A 13,456-nucleotide genomic window follows, 5' to 3' on the forward strand; every position below is an offset into this window, starting at 1 on the left:
TCAATGTGGTGTCTGTGCAAGTAGCTTAGCACCTTCCTCAGTTTACAGTAATCATTTAGCCCCCTCACATTCCACGTTAAGGCTTTCAATTCCTGCAGGTCAGGCACAGCATTCACATCATTTGTAGTGGTCATTCCAACAGTAAAGTCGATAGGCCTCAGACAGTGTTACTATGAGGCCAGTCATTCTCCTAAATATAAGATCGGACAGCATTCTGCTTGGCTCAACTTTCAGTCCCCCCAGTGCGAAATAACACCCAACAACACACCTACCCCCCCACCCAGAGCAGACCACCCCCAACCTGGCCTGACAGGACCCAATCCCACCCTCCAACTTTGAACTTGCAAAAATTCCCTGAGTATTCCCAGGTAAAGCCCACCTAGGGGCGGTAAGTGCTATAAGCGCTGGGGCAGAGGTCGCCATAAGAACCGCACAGCAGTGCATCAACATGGTACCGTGTAACAATAACCCCAGACGCCATCACCCTTGTCAGTGTCCAACAACAGATGGCCAAGCCAGTGTTCAGTAAGTGACGATACATGGAGCCTCCCACTAGGTCCCCCCCTCACTCCCGCCTCAAGTTACTAAAATCAAATGACTATGTCGTTGTGAAGCAAGAGTTACTCTGGCACACTGCCCCAAACAGTAGAAAACGCTCCCCTGAGTAGTCGCAGGTACAGCCCACATAGAGGCAACTAGTGACAAAAGCACTAAGGCAGAGGTCGCCGTAAAAATCACACAAAAGCACATCAGCGTTTCTCAGTGCAATAATGAGAGAGTCCCCTTTGCCAACATCCTGTCAAATGGTCATCGACGGGAGGCCAAGCCCCGGCCCATCGAGTGTCAATACTGGGCGTCCCCAAAGCACGCCCCATCCCTCACCCACCCCCATCTCCAACATTAAAGATCCATGGTAGTGTTAAGCAAGAAACATGTTGGTACTTCGCCCCAAACTGTACCATAAATGTCACATGTGTGTCGTCCGGTGTGTATATAATGAAGAGATCTCACCAATCTTCCATGCGCAGCCCAATCCCAGGACGTGAGTCTCTTGCCTGCCGCTCTTCGTCACAGCAAGGAGTCCTGACAAAAATTATGACCCAAAGGCACGTCCCCACTCTAGGTCAAGGAAGTTCGGGAGCGGGCAGCACACCGGATCGCCAGTGAGGTTATTCTTGTTCGTCCAGGTTGCTGCTTTCCCCTTTGTCACTGGCCTGTCTATGCGGGCTGTTCCTCTGTTCCTTGGCCCATTCCTTTAATGTTTTCTGTAGTTCCCTGGGGTCGGTAAAGAAGTGCGAGTGACCCTGTCTGTTGATCCTCAATTTTGCCGGGTACAGCATTGCATAGTCCAGACCGAGAGCTCGCAATTGTTTCTTGTACGGAGCGAAGTGCCGTCTCTCCTCCTGCACCTTCGCTGTGAAGTCAGGGTACAGGGACACCTCCATGCCCTCGTATTGTAACTTTCCCTTGTCTCTGGCCACTCTCAGCGCCGTGTCGCGGTCCCTATAATTTAGTAGTTTGGCTATTATCGGTCTCTGAGGCGCACCAGGGCGCGGTCGCAGCGTGCGGTGCGCCCTTTCAACTATAAACATCGGGGAGAAGACTTCGTCTCCTAGTAGGGTTACCAGCAGTTTCTCCACGAAAAGTTCCATCTTTCCCGTTTGCGTCGTCTCCGCAATCCCCGTGATGCGTATATTCGAGCGCCTCGATCGAGCCTCCAAATCCTCAGACTTATCCTGGATAACCTGTAGTAGTCTGGAGAACTGCTTACGATCTTTATCCCATTCCGTCTGTGCCTCTTCGACCTCCGCGATACACCTCTCCGACATGTCGAGTCTTTCCGCATGCTTGTCTACCCGCTCCGACATGCGATCCATACGGTAGGTGAGCGCATCAATTTTCGTACCAATAGACGCCATGCTGTCTTGCAACCCTTTCTCCATAGATACAAGCATATCTTTTATGTCCGTGTACATTGAGCTTTCCGGCCCTTTGTCTCTTGGGGAGGGATCAGGCTCTGCGTCCTCTGGTGCCTTTGTCTTGCTCTGTTCAAACGCCAACTTAGTCTGGGTCCTGTCGTTCCTTGCCCATAGTGCGCCGCCGGGTAGGGACGGCGCCCCGCACCACTGCACGTGCTCTGGGTCATCGGTCGCTTCAATCCGTGACGCTGGTATCTCAGCGGCGCTCCCACCATGTGGCGCGGACTGTCCGCCGCCACCCACCGCTCGCGGTCTCTGGTTCCCGCCAACTGTGCAGTACAGTACCATCAAAGTTGTAGCCACCTCACAGCCGGTATAGGGACCGCGCCTCCTATGTCCATAAGTGCAGGCGTTAACAGTTGCCTTTCCGTTGGGGTGCCAACCACGTATCCCCCGTAGTGCCGAGGTATAGTGTTCACCAGGTCAGCAGACTCTGCGAGTGCTGCTGGTGGTCCCTAAATGTGGCCCACCCTGTTGAATCTCCTAGTGGAACGTGGTCCTGCTCTGCTCACTGCACGACTCCAGCACCTCAGTATCCCGCCGGCAAATAACTACAGAGAGGGGCACTCTCCCGTTTAGACCAGCTATGCCTATGGGCGATTAGTGTCCAGTTACCACCATGTAGCGCCTTGGGCGGGAGGCTCACAGATGACCCATGCTCCCACAGCACAGGGACTGGTAGTTAAATCCACTTAGGAGGGTGCCGCAGTCGGTCGCACACCCTGCCAGCCCGATCACCCCCTGGGCGCCTGCAGCCGGCGCAGCCCCACAGCACGTCTTCCCCAGGGCCCCACAAATCGAGTGTAGGAAGCACCAGGGGGGAGGGGGCAGTGGGTGGGAGAGAGGACCCGGTGCAGCCGGGCAACTCACGAACCGGTCAGTATTGGCCTCTGCTTGCACCCCGGCTCCTATGGTGAGGAAGCGCCAGCTCCGGGAAAGGGTCCAGGCAGCACAAACAATGTCTAACGGCCGCAGGAAGGGCCGTCGCCGAGGCGCCAAAACGGGCACAGTGCGCTGGAAAAAGTTCGGATCCAGATCCGGCGGTGTCCCGAGGCCCTGCCTTTGGCCGCTGCAGTCTGAAGCCCAGATCACTGTGTATCACCTCGGGACTCCCCGATAGCTCTGTGTCCCGCTGCCCGCGTTGTGCCCCCTGGAGGCGCCGCGAAGGTCCCCGGGTCTCCGTCTCACCACCCGCCGCACGTCGGATCACGCACTCCGGTCGGGCGTACAGGAAAGTCCGCTGCTTTTGGGCCTGGGCGGCCAGTTGCTCGTGGGCTCACGCCCACCTCCAATTTCGGTCGATTTCCGCCGATGACACACACCTAAGGGGACAGCACATACATGTCTACCCTTATCTGAACGACTGGCTTATTCAAGCAAAGACGGCCCAGCAGTGTGCCAGCCACATGTCCCATACCATTCATCTTCTTCACAGTCTGGGATTCTTGCTGAATTATCCAAAGTCACATCTTCAGCCCGCCCACGTGCGACAGTACCTGGGCGCGACAATAGACACTCTGGCAGCCAAAGCTCAGCTAAATTCAGTGAGGATTAACAGCATGCAATTGTTGATACAAAAATTCAGACCCCAACACTCGCTTCCAGCGAGAGTGTTCATGCAGTTGATAGGCATGATGGTCTCCTGCATCTTCATAGTCCCGCACGCGAGACTACATATGCGCCCGCTTCAGGAGTGCTTGGCACGTCAGTGGAATCAGGCCCAAGGACAATGGAAAGACCTAGTGTTGGTGAGCGGTCGGGCATACAACTCCCGGCATTGGTGGAACCCACAAAACCTTTGCAAGGGCCGACCGTTCCAAGAGCCTGTACCACAGATAATACTGACGACGGACGCATCTCTCCAAGGATGAGGCGTTCATGTACTCCATTACACAGTACAGGGACTATGGACGACACAGCAGAAGATGCACATCAACCTTCTGGAATTGATGGCAATCTTCATGGCAATGAAAGCTTTCAAGGTACACCTGTGCAACAAGGTCGTGTTGATCCGGACGGACAACATGACTGCCATGTACTACATACAGAAGCAGGGAGGAACACACTCTCCACAGTTGTCTCATCTGGCTCAGAGCATGTGGAAGTGGGCTATTCAGAGGAACATCTTCCTCATGGCGGAACACCTCCCGGGCAAGGACAACCAGATGGCAGATCTGCTCAGCAGACACATCCACCAGATGCACGAGTGGGAGATACATCCATCAGTACTCCAACCGTACTTCCAGCAGTGGAGTCATCCAGAGATGGACCTATTCGCCACAAGGGAAAATGCAAAATGCCAAAGCTTCGCCGCCAGGTTCCCACGTCCGCAGTCACAGGGCAATGCGATATGGATGAACTGGTCAGGCAGATTTGCGTACGCTTTTCCCCCAGCACCTCTAATACCGCTGGAGGCACGCAAGCTGAAGCAACACTCTGACACTCATCCTGGTTGCTCCGACGTGGGCACGCCAGCCATGGTACACCACGCTAGTAGAACTTTCCGTGGTACCGCATCAAAGACTGCAGCTAACCCCCAGACTTTTAACGCAGAGCCATGGCGAAATTCAGCACCCAGATCCGCAACAGCTCAACCTGGCGATCTGGCTCCTGAAGTCTTAGAATTTGGCTACCTCAACTTGCCGCCAGAATGTATGAATGTCATCAAGGAGGCAAGAAGATCCACAACCAGAGGATGTTATGCGGCTAAATGGAAAAGGTTTGTCATATATTGTAACAATAATGACATTACCCACTGGATGCATCAACTGGCTTATTCAAGCAAAGACGGCCCAGCAGTGTGCCAGCCACATGTCCCATACCATTCATCTTCTTCACAGTCTGGGATTCTTGCTGAATTATCCAAAGTCACATCTTCAGCCCGCCCACGTGCGACAGTACCTGGGCGCGACAATAGACACTCTGGCAGCCAAAGCTCAGCTAAATTCAGTGAGGATTAACAGCATGCAATTGTTGATACAAAAATTCAGACCCCAACACTCGCTTCCAGCGAGAGTGTTCATGCAGTTGATAGGCATGATGGTCTCCTGCATCTTCATAGTCCCGCACGCGAGACTACATATGCGCCCGCTTCAGGAGTGCTTGGCACGTCAGTGGAATCAGGCCCAAGGACAATGGAAAGACCTAGTGTTGGTGAGCGGTCGGGCATACAACTCCCTGCATTGGTGGAACCCACAAAACCTTTGCAAGGGCCGACCGTTCCAAGAGCCTGTACCACAGATAATACTGACGACGGACGCATCTCTCCAAGGATGAGGCGTTCATGTACTCCATTACACAGTACAGGGACTATGGACGACACAGCAGAAGATGCACATCAACCTTCTGGAATTGATGGCAATCTTCATGGCAATGAAAGCTATCAAGGTACACCTGTGCAACAAGGTCGTGTTGATCCGGACGGACAACATGACTGCCATGTACTACATACAGAACATTATCTGTTATTTGTTGCACATTATCTGTTATTTGTTGCACTTATACAGATGTAATCTAGCGTACAGTTCCATTTGTATTTATTTATCCGCAATAGCAGCTTATCTTCAAAACAGGCAGCACTTCTCACTATTCAGAGTGCCTGCCATTAAAGCTTTTCTGGAGGGACTCAAAAGAGTGATCCCTCCCAGACACCCACCTTCACCAGTCTGGAACCTGAATGTGGTCCTCACCAGACTGATGGGACCACCTTTTGAACCTCTACACTCTTGTGCGATTCAATTTCTGACCTGGAAAGTTGCTTTCCTAGTAGCCATTACCTCACTGAGAATAGTTAGTGAACTCCAGGCACTAACCATTCAAGAGCCATTCATATAGGTCCACGCAAATAGAGTTGTACTACGCACCAACCCTACATTCATGCCTAAGGTGATTTCGCAGTTTCACATGAACCAAACCATAGAACTGCCAGTTTTCTGTCCTAATCCGGAAAATGTCGCAGAGAGATCTCTACACACATTAGATGTCAAGAGGGCTCTTATGTACTATATAGACAGAACAAAGGATTTCAGGAAAACGAAACAACTGTTTGTTGCTTTTTCTCCACAGCACAAAGGCAACCCCATTTCCAAAGCAGGAATAGCCAGATGGATCGTTAAGTGTATACAGATTTGCTATGCAAAGGCTAAACGCACACTAACTATTCCTCCAAGAGCACACTCCACACATAAGTTCCATGGCTTTCCTGGGGAATATTCCTTTAGAAGAGATATGTAGAGCAGCCACATGGTCCATTATACTTACATTTACGAAACACTACTGCGTAGATGTACATTCAAGACAGCAGGCAGCTGTAGGACAGGCTGTTCTCAAAACTCTTTTTCAGACTGCTACAGCTGGCACGGGCAGCCGCCGCTAACAAGAGGGACTGCTATGTAATCTATGCACAGATATGAATTCAGCAGCCCACATGCCTCGAACCGAATATGCTACTTACCAGTATGCATCTGTTCTTGGCATGTAGGGCTGCTGACATTCATATCGCCCACCCTCCTCCCCGGCGCCTGTAGCAGCTGTAGCATTCAGAATTACTATGTAGCATGGACATCACTCACTCTATTACACTCCATCTCTGCCACAATGGCGAAAAACAATCTGAGGATGGAGGGGATGCCCATGCGCACTGTAGTCCAGGGGAGAAGTCGCCTATCTCGTGATACTTCAAAGACTCTTCCAGGACAATAATGTGCTATCATCCGGACCCAACACTAGGCGGCGATCTATGCACAGATATGAATGTCAGCAGCCCTACATGCCAAGAACAGATGCATATTGGTAAGTAGCATATTCGCTTCCCTACATTAACCTATGGGCCTCTGGACGCGCAGCGGGCGCGCCAAAGGAGCGCCAAATGAAAGCCCTTCTGCGACCTTCCAGTGCCAGGAACCCTGCCCTTAAAGCCACACTCCCGAGAAGAATCCTCACCTATACCAGATCATAACTTCTGAAGGTGAAGGACATAGTCCTCCCGCAGTGCCAGCACTTGTTAGATATAGAACAAGTGCTTCACTGTCCGGTATGTGGGTTCAGGGGAGACATTAGGAACAACTATAGGCTTGAAACAGAGGCAGAAACTACCAAATGGAAAATAGTTAAAATGAGACTAATTAACAGCAGATCCCTACCCAAACACACGCTGGAAATCAAGCTACTGCTGGAAAAAGAGCACCTAGAGGCTCTTCATTACTGAAAGTTGGCTCAGAGATAGTTCAGCCCCAGATATCACAGAAGCATTACCCCTGGCTATAAAATCGCGCGCCTCGATAGGCAATCCTCCTCCCATTGCTCCTTCCCTATCATACACCAGGCACAACATGAATGCACAATATCTCCCCTTAATATTAACAACTCCAAAGCCTGTGGCTTCAGACTATTCTTCTCCGCAACAAGCTCCTTTACGGGAGGGCTAATCTATAGGTCCCCGGGACCCTCCTTCGGGTTCCTAGATTCAGCCCCAGACCATCTGGCAAGTATGCTCATAGAGAAAACCTCCATCACAGTGTTAGGTGACTTCAAACTCCAACTGGATGACCTCCATCACCCCTGTGCTAAGAGGTGCCTAACCGACATGGAAGCCTTACAGCTCCCACAACTGGTCCCCTCTGCCACAAAGGACACCTTTTAGACCCCATATTCTCAAATGACCAAAGACTAAAAGTATCAGACCCAATCTGGATGCCATGGACAGATCATGCCTTGATCCCATGCCAACTCCAGATCCCCATTACAGTACCTAACAAAACCTGTATAGTCACAGGACGGAAATGGCCCAAAAGTGTACCGGAGGCCTGGATCCGTGATCTGGAATCCTCTACACCCCCTAAAGACTAAAGATCTGTAAGAGGCCCACAGTAACTGGCATACATGGATAAACAGCTCCATCAATAGGAACTTCAGGAAGCCAGGCCCCCTATCTCATAAAAACACCAACCGATCCTCCTGGTTCTCTCCTACGCTAGTGCAGCAGAAAAAGGACTGTAAAAAGCTAGAACGAGAGTGGAGGAAGTTGTATGACCCCGAACTAAAAACAACATATAGAGTCGCCATACGGCGCTATCAAACAAGCGTCCGGAAAGCACAGGCCATCTTATATGAAGACAGAATCGCCAAATTCTCTGAGGGAACTCTTTAAGATTGTAAAAACCCTTACTGGCTCGGCTCAAGAGCCCAACAGCCCAGAACATTCAAAAGAAAGGTGCAATGTGTTTGCAACCTTCTTTAAAAACAAAATTGAAATTATAATTCCTTCCAGCCCAAACCCCTAGGGCCATTGGGAAACCTCCCATATCACCCAAATCTCAGACCTCAGATCTGCGGGATGGACCAGTCCTCATGACTATCCCCCCCACCCTCATAAAGTCAGATCAGGTATCCGCACTACTAAAAAAAATTAAATCAGGCTCTCCCTTAGACCCAGCGCCCCCCAACATTCTTGCCCAAGGTGGGGAATCCGTCACCACTCAACTGAGGAACCTCATCATCCTGTCGTTTGAACAGGGCGTGGTCCCAAAGGAATGGAAACACGCCATCATCAAACCCTTGCTGAAAAAATCACACCTGGACCCAGCTGAATTGTCTAATTATCGTCCAATATCCCTTCTGCCAATAGTGGGCAAAATGGCAGAAAAGCACGTGAACTCAGCAATCTCCACCTTCCTCGAAAATAATGTCATCCATCAAACACAAATGGGGTTTAGACCCAAGCATAGCACTGAGTCAGCACTGTTAGTGGTCACTGAAAAACTCAAAGCCATCTTAGACCAGGGAAAAATGGATGCTATGGTGCTCCTCGATCTTAGCGCCGCATTCGATACGGTTAACCATACAGTACTAACCCAGAGAATGAAAGAGGTGGGCATAAAAGGTACAGCAAAATAATGGGTGTCCTCCTTTTTGAGGGACAGGTCCTTCCAATGTGTGGAGGGTGGGTTCAAGTCAGATTCCTTCCCAGCACCTTAGGGAGTGCCTCAGGGCTCATCCCTGAGCCCCACCCTTTTTAACATTTACCTTAGTTCACTAGCCCTGATTATTCAAGAATTTGGTATCTCCGTCGTGTCATACGCGGATGATACACAATTAGTTTTTTCAAACTCAGATACTGAGAATTCTGACCTCTTGTCCCCTGCCTCTAGAAAATCGGATCTTGGATGGCAGACTGCAAACTTAAGTTAAACGGTGACAAAACTGAGCTGATGATTCTGGGTAACAACCTCAATCCCCACATGGTCATCCCATGACTTGTCAGCTGGGGACTGCCTCCTTCACCCAAACCGGCCATAAAAAACCTCGGCATGTGCCTAGATAAAAATCTCACAATGGAGATGCAAGCTAAAATGCTATCCTGTACCTGCTTTGGGACATTACGTCTGCTTAGGAAGATCATGCCCCTACTCCCAGAGGGTGGTAAGAAAACATTGGTCCAAGCCCAGGTGGTCTCAAGGCTGGACTATGGCAACTCCCTCTTTCTGGGTTCCCCAAAATATGTAGTCAACTGTCTCCAAGTCGTCCAAAACGCAGCAGCACGGCTACTACTAAACATACCCAGACGTCAGTCAATTAAACCCAGACTGAAGGAACTACACTGGCTCCCTGTTCAAGCCAGAATTAAATTGAAATCCCGCAACCTGGCTCATCGTGCTATGCACGGAAGGGGCTCGGCACTCATTCAAAACCTGGTCACCACTACACTCCTCAACGACAACTCAGGTCCAGTTCATAGATTCTCATGAAGTGCACTGTAAACAAAAAAACCAGATGGCTCAGAGGGAGTTTATATTAGAAAAGCGTGGTTCCGTTCGCACTGTAAGATGTGTACCACTGATGTGATTGTTTGTCTTTCCGATTCAGAGCTGTATTCAACTGAAGAACAAAATGCAAGGGCAACGTACTCAGTGTACTTTTAGCCTTGTACAAATGTTGTGATAAAATATGAAGAAACACACCTGCAAGCAGAACGCTTTCTTAGTATGTTATCATGTACGTGCAAAGCATGTAAAAAGTCACGGTCTAAAAAGATGTCCATTTAAACGTGTATTTGTAAAATGAAAGCTTTTTTGCACTGACCCTGTTGAACAGCATAACACTCATTCCATCAAACGGCCTCAGCTGCAGCGCATTTCTTCCTTTTGACTTTTGGCAGATCAGCGAACAGAAGCCAGTGCAACACAAACACACTCTATCTTTGCGTCATGTGCAACAAGGAATATTTCTAGAAAGAACAAATTGAATGCTACAGGGGATACCTAAAAGAGTAAAATGACAAATAATTTATTTTAACCTTCATATTACCCTGGTGTACACCTATGCAAACTCTGGGGAGGCGGACAGGTCACATGTGAAGCTATTAAAGATACGAATGATGGAATAACCGGAGCTAAAGGTAAGTAACATTTTTCCTTCTCCAGCACGGGATCTATCATAGATTCACATGCTTGAGTTCAGATTATCATAGCAGTGTCATACCCAACAGAGGAAGGTGGGAAGAGAATGTGGTTTTGCTTATGAAAAAAGGTTTTTGCTGATTTGCACATCAATGCAGTAATGCCTAACATAATTTGGTATTCAGTGTCACTGCTCTGCAAATGCCTCTCAAAATAATCTCTGTGAACAGGGCAGTTGTTGCCATAGCTATTGTTGACTGACTTTGTTGATGTGTTCATTAATACATGAACTGTCATATTGAAAACAGCAATCCATAAAATGTCTAAGATCTAATAGCCAAAGAATGTACCGACCTTCCAGCTTCTGTACTTTGGTTTGCAAAGAATGTCCCTAACAAAATCTTTCAGGCCATGTGAAAGAATTTTGGATTGGTAGTCAGTCAATTTATCCTTTAAAAAAAGTCAGTTGAGTCCTTAAAAGAGAAGACTTGAAGCTGACCCTTCATGCTGATGTTCTGCCTACTAGGAATGCTGTATTCCAAGGCAAATGTTGAATTGATGCTTTATTACTTGGCCAAACAGTGACTTCGTTAAAACGCCATGCCAGTGATAAGTTCTACAGGTGGGCGTAGTTGGCGGAGTACCACTACACGGAATTCTGCAGAATTGATCAAAAACTCTGTGAATTCCGCTCCGCAACTCCATTCCGTCTCACCACAATTAAGAAAATAGAATCCTCTCATTACCCTTGGTAAAACAAGTAACATTATTACATGCTAAAATGCATATAATCATCTCACAAAATTGAAAATTAAAATACAGCAAGCGGTGAGAGGTGATGATCATTGATTTTGAGGTCCTCACTAATCTCGGGAGAGAACCAAGCAGATGCCTTGAACATAAAGAACACATCCTGCTGAACGATTGGTGGCGGTCCCATCCTCCTGGGACCACCACAAGCACAGTTATGGGCAAAAAATACAATCCCAACCAAAGGCCCTGCAAAGCATTATGGGACACTATTCTGGGGTGCAGAGAATAATAGTATCCAATATCAAAACATTCCTCAAGGGGCAGGCTCTCGAGCTCAGCTGAGAGCTAATACTATAATATTCACCAAATCCTAGAATCTCGCCCCATAATGCTTTGCTGGGCCTTTGGTTAGCATTGTATTTTGCCCATAACTTTGCTTGGCGTGGTCCTAGGAGGATGGGACCACCACAATCATTGCGCATGATATGCTCTTTGTGTTCAAGGCACCTGCTTGGTTCTCCCCCTAGGTTAGGGGCACCCCAAAATCATCACTGCTCTCATTGACTGATATTTTTCAAAGCTCACTTTTGTGAATTGGTTACATGCTTTGTAGCATGTAAAGGTAACATTGTTTTATCAAAGGAATGTTGTTGCAGTAGTCTAGTCCAGAGTTTTTGTATGAACTCCGTTGTTGTGTATTAATAAAAGTTTTAAACAGAAATCTCACATACCTTTAGTAAAAAAAAAAATCATCCTTGCATGCTAAAATACATATATTCCATCTCTCAACAATGAAAATATAGCAAGCAGTAAAGTTGATTTACCAAAAGGTTGTGGGTACAGTAAGTAACTCCATTGCGTAGTGGAGTAGAAATTCTTGCATGAATTCCGTGTTTTCAATGAAATGCGTAATATCCCAATCTATGCAACTTCCGCTATCGGAGCAGAGTTCATTGCCCAGGGTTAATTAGTTCCCATTCTTGTGCCAATTTGGGAGAGGACAGAAATTACGTGAATAATCTTTTCGTTGTTTTTCATAAATCTTGGTTAGTATATTGCATATGTAGTATAGTCAATTATTTGGAGATCTTAAGAATCTAGATAATGCAGTCAAGTGTATGATAACTTACATGAATGATAATTAAAGCTCCCTGCTTTCAGTTTTTACGGATTTTTACAGATAAATACAGACAGAAAACAATGTGTTTTCTGTCTGCATTTATTTTTAAAAGTGGATAAATACAATAAATTGCACTTCTTTTAAGGGACTCTCCATGCTGTCTTTAATGAATTGTAAGCCAGCAGCTAAGCAGATGGACAGCATGAGAAATTTTAAAAAAATGACATTTCTTTAAATAGCAAAACACACAAGATGATGGACGGAATGTTGCACAATGGCAAAACATTCACCCCAGTCACAGATCTGGGTTTAATCCATCGTTATTTTGCTAACCAAGCCACCCCAGTTCAGACATGGCCATATACAAATCAGTCTTGACCCTGTGCCTCATGGGAACAGTCCAGCCCGAACTGTGGTGAGCAAAATAACGATGGATTATACCCAGATCTGTGACTGGGGGTAAATATTTTGCCGTTGTGCAACATTCCGTCCATCAATAATTGTTTTTGCATTTGTCACCTCGAGTGGGACGGGTATGCTCAGACGTGAGTCCCGTGCGCTCCATGCCACTGGAGTCAAGCTATCCTGGCTGATGACGGCTGATAGCCAGAAACCGGTCCTAGGATGCTTGATTCCAGTCCAGGGAAGACATGGCTTTGCATTTCGGGCTGGACTGTTCCCATGAGGCACAGGATCAAGACTGATTTGCATATGGACATGTCTGAACTGGGGTGGTGTGGTGAGCAAAATAACAATGGATTATACCCAGATCTGTGACTGGGGGTGAATGTTTTGCCATTGTGCAACATTCCGTCCATCAATTGTTGTTTTTGCATTTCTTTAAATAATGGCATATGTCAACTTACATTTATAGTACTCTACAATTATTTACCAGTGTATGTATTGTTATGTAATATTTGGTAGCTTAAATTGCTAAAACACGACAGACATCAAACAATGAGTGCATATCTATCAGTTATAAATAGATATGGAAATGTACAGTTTTACAACTTCATTTATACTCAGAACACAAAATTAATATGGATACATACAGATAAAATGGCCCAGAAATAAATATGAATAAATACAGACGGAAACAGCCAAAAAATAGATACCATAAAACCATGAGCCCTAATGATAATCCAGACTTAGCTAGAGGCAGACGGCAAGGTAAGAACTGTTATGGTGCCATCTCTAGTGGATTTTTT

The sequence above is a fragment of the Lissotriton vulgaris genome, chromosome 2_2 (assembly GCF_964263255.1).
Source record: "Lissotriton vulgaris chromosome 2_2, aLisVul1.2, whole genome shotgun sequence".
Classification (NCBI taxonomy): Eukaryota; Metazoa; Chordata; class Amphibia; order Caudata; family Salamandridae; genus Lissotriton; species Lissotriton vulgaris.